Raw genomic sequence first — 26,169 nt, 5'->3', positions numbered from 1 at the left:
TAAGTGGCTAGCTCCGGCCATTTATCCAGATTGGAAGCCCAAAAAGAGCAAGGGTCCAGTGACACAGTCGTGGCTTCAATGTTTACTTGGAGATACTCCTGTACCATCGTCTCTAGGCCTTGACTATGTGTCAGACTTCTTGTCTCCTGTGGCCTTGCAAAGGATGGGCTAAAAAAGTGGTGAAATGATTCCGCAAAATTGATGTTACCAGCAGATACTGTGGTTCTGTTACGGTTTGAGTGCTGAACACTTGACGGTCCCACGGTTGGCAAGTTGGAACTGTGAGATTCACTACGTGCACCACTGGTATTTTGTGGAAAAGCACATGTAAGATTCTGCAACAGTCTCTGCTGATACTCCTGCATGCGTGCATCCCTTTCTAAGGCAGGAATAATTTCTGCAAATTTACTTTTGTACTGGGGATCTAACAGTGTGGCAACCCAGTAGTCAGGATTATTTCTAATTCTCACAATTCGAGGGTCATGTTGCAGGTAGTGCAGCAAGAAGGCACTCATGTGTGTTGCGCATCCAGTAGCACCAAGTCCCTGTTGTGTTGGTGGCGAGGTAACAATCATGCTTCCTTCCTCTGTCCTCTCCCCCCAACCTCGCACAACAGAAATGTGATCAAGGTCTCCCTCATCTGATGAGTCTTCCATCAGTTCGTCCTCCACTTCTTCCTGGGCACCTGCACCTTCCTCACTAGTTTGGCTGCTACCATGTGCCCTGGTAAAACCATCTCCCCCACCCTCACATGCCTGCTGCCTTGGTGCTGCCGACCGTCTGGACCTTGCAGATGTTAGCCCTTCCGCATACAACTCCTCCTCCTCTACTTCCTCCACCTCCTCTTGTGCCACCACCTGACTCCGAATTCTGTTTAACATGTGCTCCAGCATGTAAATCACCGGAATAGTCATGCTGATAATGGCATCGTCAGCACTAAACATCTTCGTCGCCATTTCAAAACTGTGCAGAAGGGTGCATAGGTCCCTGATCTGAGACCACTCCTCCAGCGTGATTTGCCCCACCTCTGGATCTCGTTGGCCCAGGCTATACATCAGAACGTATTGCACCAGGGCTTGTCGGTGCTGCCACAGTCGCTGCAACATGTGCAGAGTTGAATTCCACCGGGTAGGCACATCGCATTTTAGCCGGTGAAGTGGCAGGCCCAACGACTTCTGTAGAGATGTAAGTCGCTGAGCTGCGGGATGCGAACGGCGAAAGTGAGCACACAGCGACCGTGCCCTCTGCAGAAGGCCATCTAGTCTGGGATAGTGGGCTAAAAATTGCTGGACAACCAGGTTCAACATGCCATACAAGGCACGTGTGTGACATTGCCCCGGTGAAGGGCCGCACCCAGGTTTGCAGCATTGTCGCACACGGCCTTCCCTGGTTTCAGGTCCAGTGGAGACAACCATTCATGAAATTGGTTCTCCAGAGCTGACCACAACTCCTCAGCTGTGTGACTCACATTTCCCAGACATTTCAATGTAAAAACCGCCTGATGACGTTGAGCCCTACTGCCAGCATAGTAAGGAGGTGTGCAGGATCCCTTCTGCGCAGTTAGAAAGCTTGTGGCATGACCAGACAGGCTTTGGGTGCAGGTGGAAGACCGAGAGGAGGTTGAGGAGGCAGAAGCAGTGGAGGAACTTTGACATAAAGAGGATTGACGCACAACTCGTGGGGACGGCAAGACTTGGACAGCAACCCCTTGTCCTGCTGTCACCATAGTTACCCAGTACCCAGTCAGCGACATGTAACGCCCCTGTCCATGCCTACTCGTCCAAGTGTCTGTGGTGAAATGCACCCTGTCACACACAGAGTTTCTCAAAGAAGCGGTGATGTTGTGTGCGACATGCTGGAGGAGCGCAGGCACACCTTTCTTTGAGAAGTAGTGCCGACTGGGCATCTGGTACTGGGGCACTGCGACGGACATAAGGTCTCGAAAATCCTCTGTGTCCACCAGGCGGAAAGGCAGCATTTCTGTAGCCAAGAACTTGCAGATGGTGAAATTCAACCTCTTAGCTTTCTCATAGCTAGGAGGAAATGGTCTTTTACTTGTCCACATCTGAGGGACCGAGGGCTGGCTATTGTGCTTAGACGGGGTTGATAAGGGTGTCCCCGGCAAACTGCCGGTCTGTGAGGAAGATGCAGGCGGACATGTTAGGTTGCCTTGATCCAAAGGTGGTGCTATCGATGTCGGACAGCGCTCAACACCAGCTGGTGTTACCACCTCCAAAGAAAATGATGACCTGCCAATCACGCTGGCTGTTGCGGGTAAAGAGGTGGCAGGTCTGCGCCCCAAAACAGGTGTGACTGCTGTCCCCCCAGTCACAGAGGATGAAGAGGCCGCGGATGCACAAGATATGGCAGACGGTGGTTGGCCCGGCCGGCTAGGCCGCATTGTAGCACACTTAGCTTCCCACTGCAACTTATGTTTCATGTCCATGTGCCGGTTCATGCATGAAGTACTCAAACTATGTATTTTTTGGCCTCTACTTAGCTTTTGCTGACAAATGTTACAGATAACACGAGTTGGGTCATCTTTATCGATCTGAAAAATTGCCCAGGCTATGCAAGGCTTAGCACCCATGCGACCTGAAGAGCCACCACGACTTGTGGTGAGAGGCAGAGTTGTGTTTGAGGATGCAGTTGTTGACGTGCTTCCAGTACTACGTCTCTGTCCAGGAAGGCGCAACCTGACCTCGTCGTCACTAGCATCTTCCTCCACCTCCTCTGCTGACCTCATCTCTTGGCTGACTGTGGGTTGACAGTAAGTGGGATCTCCAACCTCATCATCGTCACCCTGTGCGTTATCACACCCATCGTCCTCAGAGCCAACCTGTTCCTGCCCTGACAAAAAACTAAAGTTGTCGCTCCAATCAGGTATTTGAGTCTTATCATCGTCTTCCTCATTGTCTCCACCAACAGGAGTTACAGTTTGGGAATGAGGGTCTACATTATGGTCAGAACCTTCTGCGTCTGGTCCTGGATCCGACTCATAAAGATTCTGGGCATCAGTGCAGATCATTTCCTCGTCTGGATTCACAGAAGCGCTGGAGTCGACCTCTGATTCCCAGGCTATAGTATGAGTAAACAGCTCTGCAGACTCAACCATCTGTTCTACCTCATACTCAGACGGGCAGCTGGAGATTTGGGAGCTGTGAGGAAGCAAGTGCGATTGGGGTGACACCTTTGAGGACTGGAGTATTTGTGATGTTGAAGTTGATGTGGAGGAGAGCCCACTTAAAGGAGCACTTGATATCCGTTGAAGCACCTGCTGTTTTTGTGCCTCATCTGGAATTTGTAGCGATTGGCGTGGCCGTAAGAAAGGGATCTTATCACATTGTCCGCTAAAAGAAGTAGACATTTTAGTTTGGCTGGAAGATGGTCTTTCTTCTGCAGATGTTACTGTTGCTTTAACACCTACCCCACGGACACAACCTTTTTTCCCCTTCCCAACATGCCTATTCCCCTTTCCACCAGCAGCAGGCCTTTTTCCACTCATTTTGGTGGTTAACTAATTAACAACTCTGGAGTTGTTTGCACAAAAAAACAATGGATGGGAACCGAGCAGAGCTGAGTGGCCAAACTGTGGTATTAGGCCAAAACTATTGGCTGGGTTAGATGCAGAAAAAATTATATTCAATTTGCAACCTGATGGAGGTCAGTATAGATGGACTAATAGAGAAAGTCCCACACACTGCTAGAAGGCCAAATATTTTTTCAGAGCTAGATGCAGATGAAAATTATTTTTAATTTGCAACCTGATGGAGGTCAGTATAGATGGACTAATAGAGAAAGTCCCACACACAGCTAGAAGCCCAATATTTTTTCAGAGGTAGATGCAGAAAAAAATATATTCAGTTTGCAACCTGATGGAGGTCAGTATAGATGGACTAATACAACAAGTCCCACACACAGCAAGAAGCCCAATATTTTTTCAGAGGTAGATGCAGAAAAAAATATATTCAGTTTGCAACCTGATGGAGGTCTGTATAGATGGATTAATAGAACAAGTCCCACACACAGCTAGAAGCCCAATATTTTTTCAGAGGTAGATGCAGAAAAAAATATATTCAGTTTGCAACCTGATGGAGGTCAGTATAGATGGACTAATACAACAAGTCCAACACACAGCTAGAAGCCCAATATTTTTTCAGAGGTAGATGCAGAAAAAAATATATTCAGTTTTCAACCTGATGGAGGTCTGTATAGATGGATTAATAGAACAAGTCCCACACACAGCTAGAAGCCCAATATTTTTTCTGGGGTAGATGCAGAAAAAAATATATTCAGTTTGCAACCTGATGGAGGTCAGTATAGATGGACTAATACAACAAGTCCCACACACAGCTAGAAGCCCAATATTTTTTCAGAGGTAGATGCAGAAAAAAATATATTCAGTTTGCAACCTGATGGAGGTCTGTATAGATGGATTAATAGAACAAGTCCCACACACAGCTAGAAGCCCAATATTTTTTCAGAGGTAGATGCAGAAAAAAATATATTCAGTTTGCAACCTGATGGAGGTCAGTATAGATGGACTAATACAACAAGTCCCACACACAGCTAGAAGCCCAATATTTTTTCAGAGGTAGATGCCGAAAAAAATATATTCAGTTTGCAACCTGATGGAGGTCTGTATAGATGGACTAATACAACAAGTCCCACACACAGCTAGAAGCCCAATATTTTTTCAGAGGTAGATGCAGAAAAAAATATATTCAGTTTGCAACCTGATGGAGGTCAGTATAGATGGACTAATACAACAAGTCCCACACACAGCTAGAAGCCCAATATTTTTTCAGAGGTAGATGCAGAAAAAAATATATTCAGTTTGCAACCTGATGGAGGTCTGTATAGATGGATTAATAGAACAAGTCCCACACACAGCTAGAAGCCCAATATTTTTTCAGAGGTAGATGAAGAAAAAAATATATGCAGTTTGCAACCTGATGGAGGTCAGTATAGATGGACTAATACAACAAGTCCCACACACAGCTAGAAGCCCAATATTTTTTCAGAGCTAGATGCAGAAAAAATGATATTCAATTTGCAACCTGATGGAGGTCAGTATAGATGGACTAATAGAATGATGCTATGCCCAAAAGATTTTACTTCACTAGGTGCAGTAAAAAATTTGGTATTCTATACACAGGTGGTATATCTTGCAACACAGATAGGCTACTCCACTGACTAACACACTCTGCAATAGGCCAAAAAGGATTAGCTTTGCTAGATTCAGCCAAATGCTGTGAAAAAAACTTGCACAGCACTGGCACAGACTTGCCTGGCAAAAACTGATAGGAACTGATGTATTCTAGTCCTGAAAAGGACTCTAATTACAATTAGTCTTTACTCCCACAATCTATCTATTTAAGAGCACAGATCTGCCTGATAAAAGTCGTAGGAAATGCTGTAACCTAGTCCTTAAAAGGACTGCAATCACAACTATTCCCTACTCCCAAGCTATCTGTAGATTTGTGCGAAAATTGGCTTGAAATTAACAAGGTATAGCGCACACAGCAACAGCGGTGCCATCTAACACGCAGCTGCAGCAGTGAGAAAATGGTGGCGACGGGGAAAATGGCTTGGTCTTATAGGGCAAGGACATGTGACATACACTGCCAATGACACATGCCCTTGCTTGTGTGAAAAAAAGCACTTCGCTCCGTGTGTGCTCTGCTGATAGGCTGACAGATTGCAACTCCCCACTGTAAATGCGGGAAAGAGAAAAAAAAAATGGAGATCTTCATTGTTCCTGCAGAGATCCATCCCCTGCCCCTCCCCCCACCCCGCTGTACACTCAAACTGCGTATTAACATTAATTTTCATCATTACTGAGAAAAAATCCAGTTATGATTTTGGTGCACGAACAGTTATCGAACATAACCTCGAACAGCCGAATTTTTCTCAAATTGTTCGTATTCGCCGAACGGCTCGAACACCGCCCAAAACAGCTTGAATTTGAGATTGGCGAACAGTTCGATTAGAACAACGCTCATCTCTAGTGCCCAGGGAAGGTTTTGGATGCCGGCCGTCTAGCGAGGGCCAGCAGAAGTGACATGTTTCTCTGCAAAGAAGCTTGTGTAACCAAGCCAGACGGCTGACAAAGAGCTAACCTCAGTGCAAGGAAGGTGCGGAAGGAATTGGGGAGGGGGGGGTGATTCCTGCTAGGGCCCTGAAATCATAAAACAGGCAGGAGAGTCTGACGCATGGTGACGGAGAGGTTTTAGGGGAAGATAGGGGGTATTGTCAAGTGCGAACACGTGTGCATGCTGGCTTGTGTGTGAGAGTGCGCTTCCTAGATGTGGCGCGCTGCAGACAGTCAAAGGGATTGTTCCCTTTCATTAAAAGTTAATCCCCGGCTGCAGCCTATTAGAAAGCAACTAACTGCGCTCTACTCACCCTACCCGGGTCTACCGGTGAGTTTCGCCTCTGCTCCCGGCCTGTGGCATTGGCTGTGAAGCTGACGTTCCGTCGACAGGGCTGCAGCCGATCACTGAGCGCAGCGGCTCTGAGTGGGGCGTTGTGTCTACACGACCTTTTAAGGAAGCCAGCAAAAAAATTGAAGAGAAGGGAAAGCACAAAAGGACCTGGTCTTGCTGAGCACTGGAAAGGGCAGCCGGCAGCCACACGTCAAAGTAGAAAAGCAGCAAGTGAGAACCTTGTCTCTGCCTATGGCCACACCACCCTGAACACGCCCGATCTCATCTGATCTTGTAAGCTAAGCAGGGTTGGGCCTGGTTAGTACTTGAATGGGAGACTGCCTGGGAATACTAGGTGTTGTAGGCTTTTGCTTCTTCCTTCCTTCCACCAGCAGGGGGCACTCTCTTCTATGCCTTTTTTCCATTCCCTTTCACAAGTGCACACATTCATTCTCTTTTCTTTTTTTCATTTGCTTTCTCTCTTGCGCTATTTCATCTCTGCAAAATACCAGCATCTTTCTGATCACTGTGGGCCTCCAGCATTGTTGCTTCTTTACTTTTAATACTAGGCTCCTTTTCACCAGGACCAGCGTCTCCCGCGTGGCTGGAGGCAACCACCGGTAACCCCAAGCAGAAGACCTTTGCAGGCAACACGACCCTCCCCCCTGAAGAGGAGCTCAAAGTCACTGGCAACCATCTCACCCTCTTCCTTCATTCACCCCTGGACTTCTCTCTCCGCCCCCAAGTTACGGTTCCAGCTTTCTCTTTCTGTCACATTACCACGATGAAGGGTTTAGCCTGCAGGAGACCCTGCGCCGAGCCATTTTTGAAGACACCTGATGCGGCGGGTGAATCACTGCTAAACAAACCACACCTGTAGGGACGGCACAGCCTTTGCATGGACCCTTCGGAGCCCGACCCATCACGGCCAGATTGCTCGCCACCAAGCGATCCTGAGAAAGGCTGGCCGGTCGATGGATCGAGCAGCGTCTACTGGCCATACCACCTTGGATACGCCTGATCTCATCTGATCTCGGAAGCAAAGCAGGGCTGGGCTCGGACAGTACTTGGATGGGATACCTCCTGGTAACACCGGGTGCTGTAGACCATTTTGATGATGTTTTGCCCTACTGCCCAGCTCGGCTAGCATGGAACGGCGCCTTGCCGGACACCGACCTTAAGTAACTTAGATGATTGAAGCCCAAAGGACTCTGAGCCAGTTGGCAGCTAAGTACGCTACCCCGCCGCCTTCACGTAGGCCTGACACCGAGCTCCTTGCCATGGCAAGGAGTGCTTTTTGACTCCGCAGCTCGCCGTGTGGAAATGATGGCGTTAAAAGCACCCGGGGCCGTGAAGGGGCCAGGCTTTCAGCAGGTGCCCAGGGAAGGTTTTGGATGCCGGCCGCCTAGCGAGGGCCAACAGAAGTAACATGTTTCTCTGCAAAGAAGCTTGTGTAACCAAGCCAGACGGCTGACAAAGAGCTAACCTCAGAGCAAGGAAGGAAAGGAAGGTGCGGAAGGAATTGGGGAGGGGGGGGTGATTCCTGCTAGGGCCCTGAAATCATAAAACAGGCAGGAGGGTCTGACGCATGGTGATGGAGAGGTTGTAAGGGCAGATAGGGGGTGTTGTCACGTGCGAGCACGTGTGCATGCTGGCTTGTGTGTGAGAGTGCGCTTCCTAGGTGTGGCGCGCTGCAGACAGTCAAAGGGATTGTTCCCTTTCATTAAAAGTTAATCCCCGGCTGCAGGCTATTAGAAAGCAACTAACCGTGCTCTACTCACCCTACCCGGGTCTACCGGTGAGTCTCGCCTCTGCTCCCGGCCTGTGGCATTGGCCGTGAAGCTGACGTTCCGTCGACAGCGCTGCAGCCAATCAGTGAGCTCAGCGACTCTGAGTGGGGCGTTCTGTCTACAAGACCTTTTAAGGAAGCCAGCAAAAAAATTGAAGAGAAGGGAAAGCACAAAAGGATCTGGTCTTGCTGAACACTGGAAAGGGCATCCAGCAGCCAGACGTCAAAGTAGAAAAGCAGCAAGTGAGAGGCCTGTCTTAGGGTACAGCCACACCACCCTGAAAGTGCCTGATCTCATCTGATCTGAGAAGCTAAGCAGAACTGGGCCTGGTTAGTACTTGGATGGGAGACCACCTGGGAAAACCAGGTGCTGTAGGCATTTGCTTTTTCCTTCCTTTCACCAGCAGGGGGCACTCTCTTCTATGCCTTTTTTCCATTCCCTTTCACAAGTGCACACATTCATTCTCTTTTCTTTTTTTCATTTGCTTTCTCTCTTGCGCTATTTCATCTCTGCAAAATACCAGCATCCTTCTGATCACCGTGGGCCTCCAGCATTGTTGCTTCTTTACTTTTAATACTAGGCTCCTTTTCACAAGGACCAGCATCTCCCGCGTGGCTGGAGGCAACCACCGGTAACCCCAAGCAGAAGACCTTTACAGGCAACACGACCGTCCACCCTGAAGAGCAGCTCAAAGTCACTGGCAACCATCTCACCCTCTTCCTTCATTCACCCCTGGACGTCTCGCTCCGCCCCCAAGTTACGGGTCCAGCTTGCTCTTTCTGTCACATTACCGCGATGAAGGGTTTAGCCTGCAGGAGACCCTGCGCCGAGCCATTTTTGAAGACACCTGATGCGGCGCGTGAATCACTGCTAAACAAACCACACCTGTAGGGACGGCACAGCCTTTGCATGGACCCTTCGGAGCCCGCCCCGTCACGGCCAGATTGCTCGCTGTAGCGCCGGCGTCCCTGCCCTCTGCTAGGCAGGGACGCTGTTTCCCTCACCTCCCTGCTCCGTGCCCGGCGTCCTCCTCCCGCTCTGCTGGCAGCGCGCGCTCCTTCCCGTCCACTGTGCTTAGGGCGCGCGCGCGCTCTCCCTCCCTCTTAAAGGGGCCGCGCGCGCCGTCCTAAGGAGTCCCCGGCCAATGGCCGGAGGACTTCACCATATATAAGGCACCTCCTCCAAAATGGAGGTGCCCGAGCAATGTTGTTGCACTGTTTATTACTCTGCTTCAGCCCTCAGGTCCCGTTGCCAGTTACCTGCCAGTTACCTGCCAGATTCCTGCCTGATTATCTGCTACCTGCCTGCTAGTCTGAGGTCCGACGGTCTGCCTTACTACTCCTGTCAGTCTGTCTAAGGACCAGCTTGCCCGCTCACCTGGGAGCGCACATCAACTACCTGCCTGCTTGCCTGAGGTCCGACGGTCTGCCTTCCAACTCTTCAGTCTGTCTATGGACCAGCTTGCCCGCTCACCTGGGAGCGCACATCTGCTACCTGCCTGCTAGCCTACCTGGAGGCTCTGCCGTCACGTGCTGTGACCACCCGCCTGTCCAGAGACTTCTGCCCGCTCACCTGGAGCGCTCATCTGCCGCCTGTCTGTTGGTCTTCCTGGGAGCTCCGCCGTCACATGCTGTGACCACCCGTTTATCCAGAGACTCTCGCCTGCTCACCTGGGAGCTCACGTCTACCATCAGCCGCCACAGGTCGTACCAACCCTTTACCCAGAGACTGCCCCGGTCACTTGCCGTAACCATCTGCCCGTTCACCCAGAGACTGCCCCGGTCACTTGCCATGATCATCTGCCCGTTCACCCAGAGACTGCCCCGGTCACTTACCGTGACCATCTGCCCGTTCACCCAGAGACTGCCCCGGTCACTTGCCGTGACCTCCAGCCCGTTCACTCAGAGACTGTCCCGGTCACCTGCTGTGACCTCCTGCCCGTCTTCCCTGGTCGCCACCCGCTCCCTTACAAGGACTGCCCCCTTGTATAGTGGCTCAGAGGTTCCGCCTCCCAGACCCGTTACACTCGCCACCAAGTGATCCTGAGAAAGGCTGGCCGGGCGATGGATCGAGCAGCGTTTACTGGCCATACCACCTTGGATACGCCCGATCTCGTCTGATCTTGGAAGCAAAGCAGGGCTGGGCTCAGACAGTACTTGGATGGGAGACCTCCTGGGAACACCGGGTGCTGTAGACCATTTTGATGACGTTTTGCCCTACTGCCCAGCTCGGCTAGCATGGAACGGCGCCTTGCCGGACACCGACCTTAAGTAACTTAGATGATGGAAGCCCCAAGGCCTCTGAGCCAGTTGGCAGCTAAGTACGCTACCCCGCCGCCTTCACGCAGGCCTGACACCGAGCTCCTTGCCACGGCTAGGAGTGCTTATTGACTCCGCAGCTCGCCGTGTGGAAATGATGGCGTTAAAAGCACCCGGGGCCGTGAAGGGGCCAGGCTTTCAGCAGGTGCCCAGGGAAGGTTTTGGATGCCGGCCGCCTAGCGAGGGCCAGCAGAAGTAACATGTTTCTCTGCAAAGAAGCTTGTGTAACCAAGCCAGACGGCTGACAAAGAGCTAACCTCAGTGCAAGGAAGGTTATCTTATCCTCTCTTGCTGACAACTTTATCTTCCAAAAGGTAGGGGAGAAAACAAGGGGATCTGCTACTTTGGATCTAATCCTTATAAACAGGGAGGAAATGGTTGAGGAGGTAAAGGTGGCTGGGACCCTAGGAGGCAGCGATCATGCTATTATAGAATTTTGGATAACTAGAGGAGGAAGACATGTGAAGACTCAAACTTCAAGGTTAGATTTTAGAAAGGCAGATTTTAAGAGACTCAGAAAGATAATAGGAAGGATCCAATGTCTGGATGTCCTTAAGGACAAAAATGTCCAGGAAGGATGGGAAATTTTTAAAAATGAGATTCTCAAAGCACAATCGTTAACAATCCCGAAAAGTAGGAAGAATGGGAAGCATTTAAGGAAACCAGGATGGATGAACACAGAACTTAAACACATGCTAAAAAGAAAGAAAGAAATGTTTATTAAATGTAAAGAGGGAGGCTGTAACATACCTGGCGGCGTCCTTGCATAGTGGTCCATCTCCCACTGTGCAAGAGCGCGCACTTGATCTCCTGTCCAGAATGTCTCTCTGGCTTCCCTCCATGCTTTCTGTTTGTGTCTGTTTCTGCTGCTTAAGGGCGGCGCCCGATCACTTCCTGCTTTTTGTACCTGCTGTGGGTCACACCCCTTGTGCGTCCTCAGCCTATTGATGTCAGTCAACTGGTATATAACCCAGCTGCGGCAATCAACCCCTGCCTGAGCATAGTGTTTCATTCAGTGTGTGCTTGCACTCTGAAGGTGCCAGGTCCCGTTCTTTGTCTCCTGCCTTGCGGTATCAGTTCCCGTGTCTGAACTGAGTCCTGTCTATGTCTCCTGCCTTGCGGTATCAGTTCCCGTGTCTGAACTGAGTCCTGTCTTTGTCTCCTGCCTTGCGGTATCAGTTCCCGTGTCTGAACTGAGTCCTGTCTATGTCTCCTGCCTTGTGGTATCAGTTCCCGTGTCTGTACTGTGTCCTAACTGTGTACCTTAACCTGCAGTCTGTACTCGTTCCTTGCCTGTTCGTTCCGCCTTCCTGGAGGCTGTATTTCCAGGCCAGTCTGAACACGCTCCTTGCCTGTTCGTCCTGCCTCTCTGGGGGCCGAATTCCCAGACCTGCTCCTGTATCCCGCTGCAGTGTCGGTCTCTTTCGTACACTCAGTTCCAGTCTGAACTCTCTCCTATCTTTTACCTGTTTTTTCTCTATGTCCGTTCCATTCCTTTTTCTGCAGAGTCTGAACTCGTACCTAACTCCTGCTCGTTGTCACTGTACTTCCGTTTGTGAATTTGTGGTCCACTCGCTACTTCTCTGCAAGTACCCTGTGGGTATCTGGTTCTGCCTTTCCCTTCTAGTCTGTTCCGTGTGAACAGAGCCCTGTTCCCACCGCGTCTGCGGTTTTCGCTTTGCTCAGCTCTGTCCGCCGCGTCTGCGGTTTTCGCTTTGCTCAGCTCTGTCCGCCGCGTCTGCGGTTTTCGCTTTGCTCAGCTCTGTCCGCCGCGTCTGCGGTTTTCGCTTTGCTCAGCTCTGTCCGCCGCGTCTGCGGTTTTCGCTTTGCTCAGCTCTGTCCGCCGCGTCTGCGGTTTTCGCTTTGCTCAGCTCTGTCCGCCGCGTCTGCGGTTTTCGCTTTGCTCTGCTCTGTCCGCCGCGTCTGCGGTTTTCGCTTTGCTCTGCTCTGTCCGCCCCGCGTCTGCGGTTTTCGCATTGCTCAGCTCTGTCCGCCGCGTCTCAGGTTTTCGCTTTGCTCAGCTCTGTCCGCCGCGTCTGCGGTTTTCGCTTTGCTCAGCTCTGTCCGCCGCGTCTGCGGTTTTCGCTTTGCTCAGCTCTGTCCGCCGCGTCTGCGCTTTTCGCTTTACTCAGCTCTGTCCGCCGCGTCTGCGGTTTTCGCTTTGCTCAGCTCTGTCTACCGCGTCTGCGGTTTCGAATTTGTCTCCCAGTCTGTACTGGACCCTACCCAGCCTGTGCTCTAGTCTGCCTGTTCCTGTATTCCCCGGTGGGGGTCAACAGCCGTGTCCGGAGTCTGACCTGGAGTAGACCCTGGTTCCTCTGCTCGGTTCCTCCCTGGTGCACTGGCGTCGTATGCCGTCGTGCGACCTTGGTCGGATCGGGCAGATACTTAGTTACGCCCCTCCAGGCACTCTCCGGTTCATGGCACAGTGGAATCACTACATAAACACGCACACGCCAGTCAGTCCGGGCGTGTGCATTACAGCATGCTCAGGCCATGGTTCCCGTTGAGCCCCACGGCCTTCGCTCTCTGAGAAGTTTTCCAGCAAATACATGCATTAAAATAAATAATTTTTTTTTTTTTTTTTCCCTTTAGCTGAGTTCCAGGCGATTTACGCACCCGTCCAGATGGATCTATCTGCTCTCGTTCCTGCGGATCCGCTACGTTATTATGGGGATCCAAGACAAAGTCGTGCATTTGTGGAGCAATGCATACTACACTTCAAGTTCTACCCTCTATGTTTTCCCACCGATCGGGTTAAGGTGGCATTCATTATGTCTTACCTGGCGGGTGATGCCTTGGAATGGATAAACCCCCTATATGAAACACAGGATCCGATCCTCCTGGACCTAATGGCCTTCCTGGTGGCCTTTCTAATGGTCTTCGATGATCCTAACCCGGAGGCTCCTGCTTAAGCTTCACTTCCCAATATCCCGGAGCAGCCCCAATGGGTAATGTGTGTGGGTAGCGCAATAGTCCTCCAGCCCAATGAGACTACTGCCCACCCAGAATCCTCACAGGGTGACTACGCTTTCCGGAATACTTCTCCCAACCTCAAGAGGCAGTCCAGACGTGCTAGACGTAGAGGCAAGCCGTCACGCCAGGGTCTGTCCTCCCTGAGACCTCCTGACCCCAACCTTGAAGTCCCTACTGAAGCTTCATCTCCCTGTATCCCGGAGAAGCCCCAACGGGTAATGTGCGTGGGTAGTGCACCAGTTCTCCTGCCCGAAGAGACTTCTGCCCATCCAGACTCCACACAGGAGAACTTCCTGCACCCGGCATCAGATGCTTCACCCACTTTAACCGGTGTGCATGTCCAAGGATGCTCCAAAGCTGTGGTTACCTCAGAGTCTGTGCACCTCTACTACCTGGTGGAGGACCCCCTGTTGCCTCCTGTATCCTCCGGGATACCACTCGATGACAAATGGAGAGAGACTTCTCTACACCCGGTACTCGATACTTTGTCCGCTTCGTCCTGTGAGCCTGACAATGGGTACCCCAAAGTGGTAGTTACCTCCGAGTCTCTACACCCCTCTGACCAGGCGGAGGACCTCCAGTTGTCTCCAGAACCCTTCGGGGTGCTACCTGGTAGCGAAAGGACAGAGACTCTCCTATACTCTGTACCTGATACCTCGCTCGCTTCGTCCAGTGAGTCCAACCTAGTGTACTCCGAAGCAGAGGTTACTCCCGAGTCTCTACACCCCTCCGACCAGACGGAGGACCTCCAGTTGTCTCCAGAACCCTTCGGGGTGCCACCTGGTGGTGAATGGATAGAGACTTTCCTATATCCTGGATCTGATACCTCGCTTGCTTCGTCCAGTGAGTCCGACCTAGTGTACTCTGAAGCAGAGGTTACCCATGAGATTCTACACCCCTCTGACCAGGCGGAGGACCTCCAGTTGTCTCCAGAACCCTTCGGGGTGCTACCTGGTAGCGAAAGGACAGAGACTCTCCTATACTCTGTACCTGATACCTCGCTCTCTTCGTCCAGTGAGTCCAACCTAGTGTACTCCGAAGCAGAGGTTACTCCCGAGTCTCTACACCCCTCCGACCAGGCGGAGGACCTCCAGTTGTCTCCAGAACCCTTCGGGGTGCCACCTGGTGGTGAATGGACAGAGATTTTCCTATATCCTGGATCTGATACCTCGCTTGCTTCATCCAGTGAGTCCGACCTAGTGTACTCCGTAGCAGAGGTTACCCATGAGTCTCTACACCCCTCTGATCAGGCGGAGGACCGCCAGTTGTCTCCAGAACCCTTCGGGGTGCCACCTGGTGGTAAACTGACAGAGACTTTCCTATACTCGGTACCCGATACCTCGCCTGCTTCGTCCAGTGAGTCCGACCTAGTGTACTCTGAAGCAGATGTTTTCTCTGAGCCTCTGCACTCTTCTGACCCGGCGGAGGACCTCCAGTTGTTTCCTGAATCCTCCGGGGTACCACCAGATAACAAAGAGACAGTGACTTTTCCTCATCCTGTACCTGATAACCCGTCTATTTCTTCCTGTGAGCTTGACAAGATGTACCTCGAAGCAGAGATTACCCCCAAGTCTCTGTCCCACTCCAACCCGGTGGAGGACTTCCAGTTGTCTCCTGTACCCTCTGGGATGCCACCTGAAAGTATGTGGAGTGAGACTTCCTTGTGTGCTGTTCCTGGTACTCCACCCATTTCGTCTGTTGCTAAGGGTGGCTGGATGGGAGGTAGCATCCTAGCTTCCCAGAGGAGACCAGTTTTTCCGGTGGACAGTGGAAGTGATCTCTTCGAAGTGAAGAATTGGCCCTCAAATTCCCTGCGGAAGATTCTGGCAGGCCTGAAGAAGAGGGGGCGTAAGGGGGGGGTACTGTAACATACCTGGCGGCGTCCTTGCATAGTGGTCCATCTCCCACTGTGCAAGAGCGCGCACTTGATCTCCTGTCCAGAATGTCTCTCTGGCTTCCCTCCATGCTGTCTGTTTGTGTCTGTTTATGCTGCTTAAGGGCGGCGCCCGATCACTTCCTGCTTTTTGTACCTGCTGTGGGTCACACCCCTTGTGCGTCCTCAGCCTATTGATGTCTGTCAACTGGTATATAACCCAGCTGCAGCAATCAACCCCTGCCTGAGCATAGTGTTTCATTCAGTGTGTGCTTGCACTCTGAAGGTGCCAGGTCCCGTTCTTTGTCTCCTGCCTTGCGGTATCAGTTCCCGTGTCTGAACTGAGTCCTGTCTATGTCTCCTGCCTTGCGGTATCAGTTCCCGTGTCTGAACTGAGTCCTGTCTTTGTCTCCTGCCTTGCGGTATCAGTTCCCGTGTCTGAACTGAGTCCTGTCTATGTCTCCTGCCTTGCGGTATCAGTTCCCGTGTCTGTACTGTGTCCTATCTGTGTACCTTAACCTGCAGTCTGTACTCGTTCCTTGCCTGTTCGTTCCGCCTTCCTGGAGGCTGTATTTCCAGGCCAGTCTGAACACGCTCCTTGCCTGTTCGTCCTGCCTCTCTGGGGGCCGTATTCCCAGACCCGCTCCTGTATCCCGCTGCAGTGTCGGTCTCCTCCGTACACTCAGTTCCAGTCTGAACTCTCTCCTATCTTTTACCTGTTTTTTCTCTATGTCCGTTCCATTCCTTTTTCTGCAGAGTCTGAACTCGTACCTAACTCCTGCTCATTGTCACTGTACTTCCGTTTGTGAGTTTGTGGTCCACTCGCTACTTCTCTGCAAGTACCCTGTGGGTATCTGGTTCTGCCTTTCCCTTCTAGTCTGTTCCGTGTGAACAGAGCCCTGTTCCCACCGCGTCTGCGGTTTTCGCTTTGCTCAGCTCTGTCCGCCGCGTCTGCGGTTTTCGCTTTGCTCAGCTCTGTCCGCCGCGTCTGCGTTTTTCGCTTTGCTCAGCTCTGTCCGCCGCGTCTGCGGTTTTCGCTTTGCTCAGCTCTGTCCGCTGCGTCTGCGGTTTTCGCTTTGCTCAGCTCTGTCCGCCGCGTCTCAGGTTTTCGCTTTGCTCTGCTCTGTCCGCCCCGCGTCTGCGGTTTTCGCTTTGCTCAGCTCTGTCCGCCGCGTCTGCGGTTTTCGCTTTGCTCAGCTCTGTCCGCCGCGTCTGCGGTTTTCGCTTTGCTCAGCTCTGTCCGCCGCGTCTGCGGTTTTCGCTTTGCTCAGCTCTGTCCGCCGCGTCTGCGGTTTTCGCTTTGCTCTGCTCTGTCCGCCGCGTCTGCGGTTTTCGCTTTGCTCTGCTCTGTCCGCCCCGCGTCTGCGGTTTTCGCTTTGCTCAGCTCTGTCCGCCGCGTCTGCGGTTTTCGCTTTGCTCAGCTCTGTCCGCCGCGTCTGCGGTTTTCGCTTTGCTCTGCTCTGTCCGCCGCGTCTGTGGTTTTCGCTTTGCTCTGCTCTGTCCGCCCCGCGTCTGCGTTATTCGCTTTGCTCCGCTCTGTCCGCCGCGTCTGCGGTTTTCGCTTTGCTCAGCTCTGTCCGCCGCGTCTGCGGTTTTCGCTTTGCTCTGCTCTGTCCGCCGCTTCTGCGGTTTTCGCTTTGCTCTGCTCTGTCCGCCCCGCGTCTGCGGTTTTCGCTTTGCTCAGCTCTGTCCGCCGCGTCTGCGGTTTTCGCTTTGCTCAGCTCTGTCCGCCGCGTCTGCGGTTTTCGCTTTGCTCAGCTCTGTCCGCCGCGTCTGCGGTTTTCGCTTTGCTCAGCTCTGTCCGCCGCGTCTGCGGTTTTCGCTTTGCTCAGCTCTGTCCGCCGCGTCTGCGGTTTTCGCTTTGCTCAGCTCTGTCCGCCGCGTCTGCGGTTTTCGCTTTGCTCAGCTCTGTCCGCCGCGTCTGCGGTTTTCGCTTTGCTCAGCTCTGTCCGCCGCGTCTGCGGTTTTCGCTTTGCTCAGCTCTGTCCGCCGCGTCTGCGGTTTTCGCTTTGCTCAGCTCTGTCTACCGCGTCTGCGGTTTCGAATTTGTCTCCCAGTCTGTACTGGACCCTACCCAGCCTGTGCTCTAGTCTGCCTGTTCCTGCATTCCCCGGTGTGGGTCAACAACCGTGTCCGGAGTCTGACCTGGAGTAGACCCTGGTTCCTCTGCTCGATTCCTCCCTGGTGCACTGGCGTCGTATGCCGTCATGCGACCTTGGTCGGATCGGGCAGATACTTAGCTAAGCCCCTCCAGGCACTCTCTGGTTCATGGCACAGTGGAATCACTACATAAACATGCACACGCCAGTCAGTCCGGGCGTGTGCATTACAGAGGCATATCTAAAGAAGATTATAATGCAGTCTGCAGATCCTGTAGGGCACGTATCAGGTTAGCTAAAGCTGACAATGAATTAAGGCTTGCAAGAGATGTCAAAAGCAATAAAAAAGGATTTTGGGGGTATGTCAAAAGTAAAAGAAAAGTCAAAGATGCTATAGGATTTTTACAGGATGAAAATGGAGAAATGGTAAGAGAGGATGTTGAGAAGGCCGAACTTTTTAATTCCTATTTTGCATCTGTTTTCTCTCAGAAAGAAAATGTAACATCAACTGATCTTCACTGTTCTTTTAAAGGAATAGAGGAATCCAAGTTATCTGTAAAGAGAAAGATTGTGAGGGAATATTTAGCTAACATAAATGAGTTCAAGTCTCCAGGTCCAGATGAATTACACCCCAGAGTACTGAAGGAGATCGTAGAAGAAATTTTAGAACCACTCTCCACAATCCTTGAAAATTCTTGGAGAACAGGAGAAGTCCCAGAAGACTGGAGAAGAGCAAATGTTGTTCCTATCTTCAAAAAGGGGAAGAAGGTGGACCCAGGGAACTATAGGCCGGTGAGTCTGACTTCTATACCAGGAAAGATCTTTGAACAAATTATTAAACAACATGTATGTAAGTACATGGATAAGAATGAAGTGATTAACCAGAGTCAGCATGGGTTTGTAACTAACAAGTCATGTCAGACTAACTTAATTTCCTTCTATGACAGAATCATTGACTGGGTGGATCAGGGAAATGCTGTAGAAATAGTATATCTTGACTTCAGCAAAGCATTTGACAAAGTATCTCACACCATCCTTATTGAAAAAATGACCAAGTATGCAATGGACCAGGCAACTGTTAGGTGGATTCATAACTGGCTTAGTGATCGGACTCAAAGGGTGGTTGTAAATGGCTTCACATCCAGATGGATGAATGTCTCAAGTGGGGTACCACAGGGCTCCGTCCTATGACCTGTATTGTTCAACATCTTTATCAATGATTTAGATGAAGGAATTGAGGATAAACTGAATAAATTTGCTGATGACACAAAGCTAGGAGGGATAGCTAATACTAGAGAAGAGAGAGAGAGGATTCAAAAAGACCTAAATAAACTGGAGCAGTGGGCAGCAACCAACAGAATGTTTTTTAACAGGGAAAAATGCAAAGTACTACATCTGGGCAATAAAAATGAAACAAGTATAAACAGAATGGAAGGAATAGAGCTAAGCAACAGTACATGTGAAAAAGACTTAGGTATACTAATAGATCATAGGCTGAACATGAGTCAACAGTGTGATGCAGCAGCAAAAAAGGCAAATACAATTCTGGGATGTATTAACAGAAGCATACAGTCTAGATCACGTGAAGTCATTATCGGTCTTTACTCCTCTTTGGTCAGACCTCATCTGGAATACTGTGTACAGTTTTGGGCACCACCTTTTAAAAAAGACATAGACAAACTGGAGCAAGTTCAGAGAAGAGCGACCAGAATGGTGACTGGTCTGCAAACCATGTCCTATGAGGAATGGTTGCAGGATTTGGGAATGTTTAGCTTGCAAAAAAGAAGACTGAGAGGAGACTTAATAGCTGTCTACAAATATGTCAAGGGCTGTCACATTGTAGAAGGATCATCTTTATTCTCATTTGCACAAGGAAAGACTAGAAGCAATGGGATGAAACTAAATGGGAGGAGACACAGATTAGATATTAGAAAAAACTTTTTGACAGTTAGGGTGATTAATGAGTGGAACAGGCTGCCACGAGAGGTGGTGAGTTCCCCTTCAATGGACGTCTTCAAACAGAGGCTGGACAGACATCTGTCTGAGATGATCTAGTGAATCCTGCTTTGAGCAGGGGGTTGGACCAGATGACCCAGGAGGGCCCTTCCAACTCTACCATTCTATGATTCTATGATTCTATGATTCTATGAAGGCAAGGAAGGAATTGGGGAGGGGGGGGGTGATTCCTGCTAGGGCCCTGAAATCATAAAACAGGCAGGAGAGTCTGACGCATGGTGACGGAGAGGTTGTAGGGGCAGATAGGGGGTGTTGTCACGTGCGAGCACGTGTGCATGCTGGCTTGTGTGTGAGAGTGCGCTACCTAGGTGTGGCGCGCTGCAGACAGTCAAAGGGATTGTTCCCTTTCATTAAAAGTTAATCCCCGGCTGCAGGCTATTAGAAAGCAACTATCCGCGCTCTACTCACCCTACCCGGGTCTACCAGTGAGTCTCGCCTCTGCTCCCGGCCTGTGGCAATGGCCGTGAAGCTGACGTTCCGTCGACAGCGCTGCAGCCGATCAGTGAGCTCAGCGGCTCTGAGTGGGGCGTTGTGTCTACAAGACCTTTTAAGGAAGTCAGCAAAAAAATTGAAGAGAAGGGAAAGCACAAAAGGACCTGGTCTTGCTGAACACTGGAAAGGGCATCCGGCAGCCAGACTTCAAAGTAGAAAAGCAGCAAGTGAGAGGCTTCTCTCTGCCCATGGCCACACCACCAAAAACACGCCCGATCTTGTCTGATCTTGGAAGCTAAGCAGCGTCAGGCCTGGTTAGTACTTGGATGGGAGACCGCCTGGGAATACCAGGTGCTGTAGGCTTTTGCTTTTTCCTTCCTTCCAACAGCAGGGGGCACTCTCTTCTATGCCTTTTTTCCATTCCCTTTCACAAGTGCACACATTCTTTCTCTTTTCTTTTTTTCATTTGCTTTCTCTCTTGCGCTATTTCATCTCTGCAAAATACCAGCATCCTTCTGATCACCGTGGGCCTCCAGCATTGTTGCTTCTTTACTTTTAATACTAGGCTCCTTTTCACCAGGACTAGCGTCTCCCGGGTGGCTGGAGGCAACAACCGGTAACCCCAAGCAGAAGACTTTTGCAGGCAACACGACTCTCCCCCCTGAAGAGCAGCTCAAAGTCACTGGCAACCATCTCACCCTCTTCCTTCATTCACCCCTGGACGTCTCGCTCCGCCCCCAAGTTACGGGTCCAGCTTGCTCTTTCTGTCACATTACCGCGATGAAGTGTTTAGCCTGCAGGAGAACCTGCGCCGAGCCATTTTTGAAGACACCTGATGCGGCGGGTGAATCACTGCTAAACAAACCACACCTGTAGGGACGGCACAGACTTTGCATGGACCCTTCGGAGCCTGCCCCGTCACTGCCAGATTGCTCGCCACCAAGCGATCCTGAGAAAGGCTGGCCGGGCGATGGATCGGGCGATGGATCGGGCGATGGATCAATCAGCTTATACTGGCCATACCACCTTGGATACGCCTGATCTCATCTGATCTCGGAAGCAAAGCAAGGCTGGGCTCGGACAGTACTTGGATGGGAGACCTCCTGGGAACTCTGGGTGCTGTAGACCATTTTGATGACGTTTTTACCTACTGCCCAGCTCGGCTAGCATGGAACGGTGCCTTGCCGGACACCGACCTTAAGTAACTTAGATGATGGAAGCCCCAAGGCCTCTGAGCCAGTTGGCAGCTAAGTACGCTACCCTGCCGCCTTCACGCAGGCCTGACACCGAGCTCCTTGCCACGGCTAGGAGTGCTTATTGACTCCGCTGCTCGCCGTGTGGAAATGATGGCGTTAAAAGCACTCAGGGCCGTGAAGGGGCCAGGCTTTCAGCAGGTGCCCAGGGAAGGTTTTGGATGCCGGCCGCCTAGCGAGGGCCAGCAGAAGTAACATGTTTCTCTGCAAAGAAGCTTGTGTAACCAAGCCGGACGGCTGACAAAGAGCTAACCTCAGTGCAAGGAAGGCAAGGAAGGCAAGGAAGGTGCGGAAGGAATTGGGGAGGGGGGGGGTGATTCCTGCTAGGCCCCTGAAATCATAAAACAGGCAGGAGAGTCTGACGCATGGTGACGGAGAGGTTGTAGGGGCAGATAGGGGGTGTTGTCACGGGCGAGCACGTGTGCATGCTGGCTTGTGTGTAAGAGTGCGCTTCCTAGGTGTGGCGCGCTGCAGACAGTCAAAGGGATTGTTCCCTTTCATTAAAAGTTAATCCCCGGCTGCAAGCTATTAGAAAGCAACTAACCGCGCTCTACTCACCCTACCCGGGTCTACCGGTGAGTCTCGCCTCTGCTCCCGGCCTGTGGCATTGGCCGTGAAGCTGACGTTCCGTCGACAGCGCTGCAGCCGATCAGTGAGCTCAGCGGCTCTGAGTGGGGCGTAGTGTCTACAAGACCTTTTAAGGAAGCCAGCAAAAAAATTGAAGAGAAGGGAAAGCACAAAAGGACCTGGTCTTGCTGAGCACTGGAAAGGGCAGCCGGCAGCCAGACGTCAAAGTAGAAAAGCAGCAAGTGAGAGGCTTGTCTCTGCCTATGGCCACACCACCCTGAACACGCCAGCTCTCAACTGATCTCAGAAGCTAAGCAGGGTCGGGCCTGGTTAGCACTTGGATGGGAGACTGTAAAATAATACTCTTCCAGTATTATTTTTTTCTACTGAGGACTTCTCAAAGTATCAATATCACGATATTCTTATAAAAAAATGTATCTATTTATTCTTGGATTGTCCATTAAAAAGAATCAGATTGCAGCAGGTACATACAATAATTAGTTATAAAGTAATTGTCCATTTGTCCATAATTAGCTTAATTGTTGAGATTCACCCATCTTTCCTTGGATCCTGGCTGGTAAATCATGTCTTTGTCCAGCATGTGTCCAGGCCTACATGTCATCTGCTTCTCAGCATGAAGATTCTGTGTCTTGTGGGGTGGGCAGAGCAAGAGAGCCCCCCCTTTCTGTACCATGGGCTTTTATAGCCAGTCGTATGGCACACCTGTTCTACATATGGTAGTTGATATGGAATAACGTCTCAGTCTCCCAAAGGATGAGTGCACACACTATCTCTGCAGATTAAAGAAAGTTTTATTGTAGCCACAAGAGCTCTGATCAATATTAGAACAGAACTGCCTCCATTGTATTGGGGCACAATTCTTATAGTATAAATTGTGGGTTGTACATAGTAGGTGGGACATAGGAAGATTATAACATAACCAATCATCTTACAATATAAACAACTAGCATCCAATCATTAGTAATCAGGCGATTACATAAAATGCTTACCTATGTACTTATATAATTACTTGATGCAATGTACCTGTTTTGTTGGTCAATGTGCTTTCCCTAGATCAACCTGACCTCAAAAGGGCATTTTGACTAAGATAAGCAACCCCTGCAAATTCCACAGTGGCTTGGGTAAACTTTACATCTTTGCTTAGAGATTATTGATTAATCTTATTATAATTTAGTTGTTTAAGCAGCATATTTTACTACATTGGTTTATAGGAGTGTTAAAGGGTTATATTAAAAGGGATTAATTGATATGGTATACTAATTTTCCTATCATTTTCCTCTCTCTGATAATAATATTATCACTTGTCACTTACACCTCTACATCAAAGTAATAGTATCTTCTGCCCTCTCTCCGAAAAGGAGGGGGAGGAGCAAGGAGAGGTATTTCAGAATTTTCATTTGCCGGAAGGAGATGAACTTTTAAGACGTTCTTGGGTCTTCGGATTTTGTTTATGGCCCACTTACATAATTTTATGAGCAATATGATGATGAAAGCAAACAGACAAATTTGTAGGAACATGTGACCTACACCGACAATCCATCCTCCTATACCTTTAAACCAGTTAGCAGGGTTCAACCATTGTAACCAACTGCTAAAAATGGTTTCATCATCATGGGAATGTTCTTCTCTGAATCTTTCTTTTAATTCCATGGCTTTGGCGATGTGTTTATCTACTCTGACTGAAAAATTGGCATCTACATAGTTGCAACAGGCAGGACCGATTATCTGACACATACCTCCTTGACTGGCCGTTAAATAGTCCAATACTATAGTATGTTGATTTAGTACTTTTGCATGAAACCGAGTTTGATTGTTTAGTATTAGGATGGCATCGAATACTTCATCTGTGACATTATCAAGCAATTCTGCTAATTGTTCAATGTTATGAGAATTGTGGATAGCCAATCCTGTAATTGTGAGAGTGAGTCCAAACTTTGTGTACCATGGAGTGTGTATCAAAGGCTGGGTTTTAGCTCTTCTCTTCTGCATCATATGTCTTGGTATCTGATCAAGGTCTATCTCATCATGGGCGATGGTCCATGTAGCTAGGGTCAATCTTGCTAGGGTACATGTACCAACGCCATCATAAGGTAGAAATTTGTAAGCAAAAGTTCCACAAACATAATACATATTTTCTGGAAGAATGATATGTTCTCCACCTAAATGGGATAGTAACCTATAAGAAATTTCAGATGCATACCATATGAGGGGTTGTAACCTCGGGGACGGGCACCAGGGGTGTCTTAGTATTCCTCTTACTGTTTGATTGCATGTATTCATATCTTCATTATATCCTGAACTATTTATTAAATCATGCAACAAACCTGATGTTCCTTCGGTTAATTCGTATACTAGGCCCCCGAATATAGTAGATCCTTCATTATTTTCTGATATATAGGGGACATGACTTGGTAGAAATATAACCTGTAATGATTCTAGATTAACAGGTATGGATCCCAACTCATTATTTGTAATATTAATTCTATTACATCGTATGCTGGTAGATCCTGGACCACATACAGCTATGCTGTGGGGTGTAATGAGGGATAGATCTCGAATCGCTACCCACCATGGTGGAGCTGTCCATCCTGCTATTGGAAGGGACACACGAGTGTTGTTATATCGTGAAGCACTTAGATTTGTGGGGAATGTGAAAGTTTCTTCCAATGACAGGATAAGTTCCTCCATTGGTACAGGAGTAGCTAAGAAAGGCATAGATTTTGAGGATATTGGTGAATGAGTGTGTAACGGGTCTGGGAGGCGGAACCTCTGAGCTACTATACAAGGGGGCGGTCCTTGTAAGGGAGCGGGTGGCGACCAGGGTAGACGGGCAGGCAGTCACAGCAGGTGACTGGGACAGTCTCTGAATGAACGGACAGGAGGTCACGGCAAGTGACCGGGGCAGTCTCTGGATGAACGGGCAGGAGGTCACGGCAAGTGACCGGGGCAGTCTCTGGATGAACGGGCAGGAGGTCACAGCAAGTGACCGGGGCAGTCTCTGGATGAACGGGCAGGAGGTCACAGCAAGTGACCTGGGCAGTCTCTGGGTAAAGGATTGGTACGACCTGTGGCGGCAGATGATAGACGTGAGCTCCCAGGTGAGCAGGCGAGAGTCTCTGGATAATCGGGTGGTCACAGCATGTGACGGCGGAGCCTCCAGGAAGACCAACAGACAGGTAGCAGATGAGCGCTCCCAGGTGAGCGGGCAGGAGTCTCTGGACAGGCGGGTGGTCACAGCACGTGACGGCAGAGCCTCCTGGTAGGCTAGCAGACAGGCAGCAGATGAGCGCTCCCAGGTGAGCGGGCAAGCTGGTCCTTAGACAGACTGACAGGAGTTGGAAGGCAGACCGTCGGACCTCAGGCTAGAAGGCAGGTAGCAGGATAACAGGCAGGAATTAGACAGCAGACTGGCAGGAATCTGGCAGGTATCTGGCAGGTAACTGGAAACGGGACCTGAGGGCTGAAGCAGAGTAGTGAACAGTGCTACAACATTGCTCGGGCACCTCCATTTTGGAGGAGGTGCCTTTTATATGGGAGGTCCTCCGGCAATTGGCCGGGGACTCCTTAGGACGGCGCGCGCGGTCCCTTTAAGAGAGGGGGAGCGCGCGCGCGCCCTAAGCACACTGCCGGGGAAGGAGCGCGTGCCGGAAGCAGCGGGGAGAGAAGCGCTGGAGGACGCCGCGCCAGGAGCGGGGAGGTGAGAGGGACGGCGTCTCTGCCTAGAACGGGGCAGAGACGCCGATGCTACAGTACCCCCCCCTTTAGGCCCCCTCTTTTTTTGGTCAGAAAGAAATTTCTCAAGGAGAAGCGGGGCGTTGATGTTCTCCCTGGGTTCCCAAGTTCTCTCCTGAGGACCAAACCCCTTCCAATCTACCAGAAAAAAGGTTTTTCCTCTTACCCTCTTGGAGGCCAGAATACTCTCTACTTCAAAGATGTCATCAGCGGAAACCGGAGCAGGAGGGGCACCTGGATTTTTGGAAAAAAAGTTAAAGACAACGGGTTTGAGGAGAGATACGTGGAAGGAGTTGGGGATCCGTAGGGTGGCCGGGAGTTTTTATTTGTAGGCCACAGGGTTAATTTGCCTGAGGACTTCGAAGGGGCCGATGAATCGAGGACCCAATTTGTAGGAGGGTACTTTGAGCCGCACATGTTTGGATGAGAGCCAAACCTTGTCTCCCAGACGGAATTGGGGCAGATCCAGACGTCTCTTATCAGCATATCTCTTCATCCGCTCAGAGGAGAGAAGAAAAGCGGACCTGGTGCTCTCCCAAATAGTAGAAAATTCGCTGACAAGAGACTCCGCAGCAGGGTTGTCCACAGAAACGGAGACAGGAAGTGGAATCCGGGGATGTTGGCCACCGACTATAAAGAACGGGGATTTGGAAGAGGACTCGCT

General features: G+C 50.4%; 6 pseudogenes; all 6 read left to right on the top strand.

Annotated features, from left to right (window-relative positions):
* The first annotated feature begins 6,676 nt into the window (after positions 1 to 6,676).
* Positions 6,677 to 6,795, top strand: LOC141267349 (5S ribosomal RNA; annotated as a pseudogene).
* A 621-nt stretch (positions 6,796 to 7,416) lies between these two features.
* Positions 7,417 to 7,536, top strand: LOC141268136 (5S ribosomal RNA; annotated as a pseudogene).
* A 941-nt stretch (positions 7,537 to 8,477) lies between these two features.
* On the top strand, positions 8,478 to 8,596 carry LOC141268323 (5S ribosomal RNA; annotated as a pseudogene).
* Positions 8,597 to 10,295: 1,699 nt separating this feature from the next.
* Positions 10,296 to 10,415, top strand: LOC141268138 (5S ribosomal RNA; annotated as a pseudogene).
* A 9,761-nt stretch (positions 10,416 to 20,176) lies between these two features.
* On the top strand, positions 20,177 to 20,295 carry LOC141269861 (5S ribosomal RNA; annotated as a pseudogene).
* Positions 20,296 to 20,940: 645 nt separating this feature from the next.
* Positions 20,941 to 21,060, top strand: LOC141268082 (5S ribosomal RNA; annotated as a pseudogene).
* The last annotated feature ends 5,109 nt before the right edge of the window (positions 21,061 to 26,169 follow it).

This window comes from Phyllobates terribilis, unplaced genomic scaffold, assembly GCF_046119375.1.
Source record: "Phyllobates terribilis strain yellow unplaced genomic scaffold, ASM4611937v1 Scaffold_4__5_contigs__length_816908805, whole genome shotgun sequence".
In the NCBI taxonomy this organism is placed as follows: domain Eukaryota; kingdom Metazoa; phylum Chordata; class Amphibia; order Anura; family Dendrobatidae; genus Phyllobates; species Phyllobates terribilis.
Note: the sequence above shows the minus strand (reverse complement) of the source record. Positions and strands in the feature narration are given on the sequence as shown.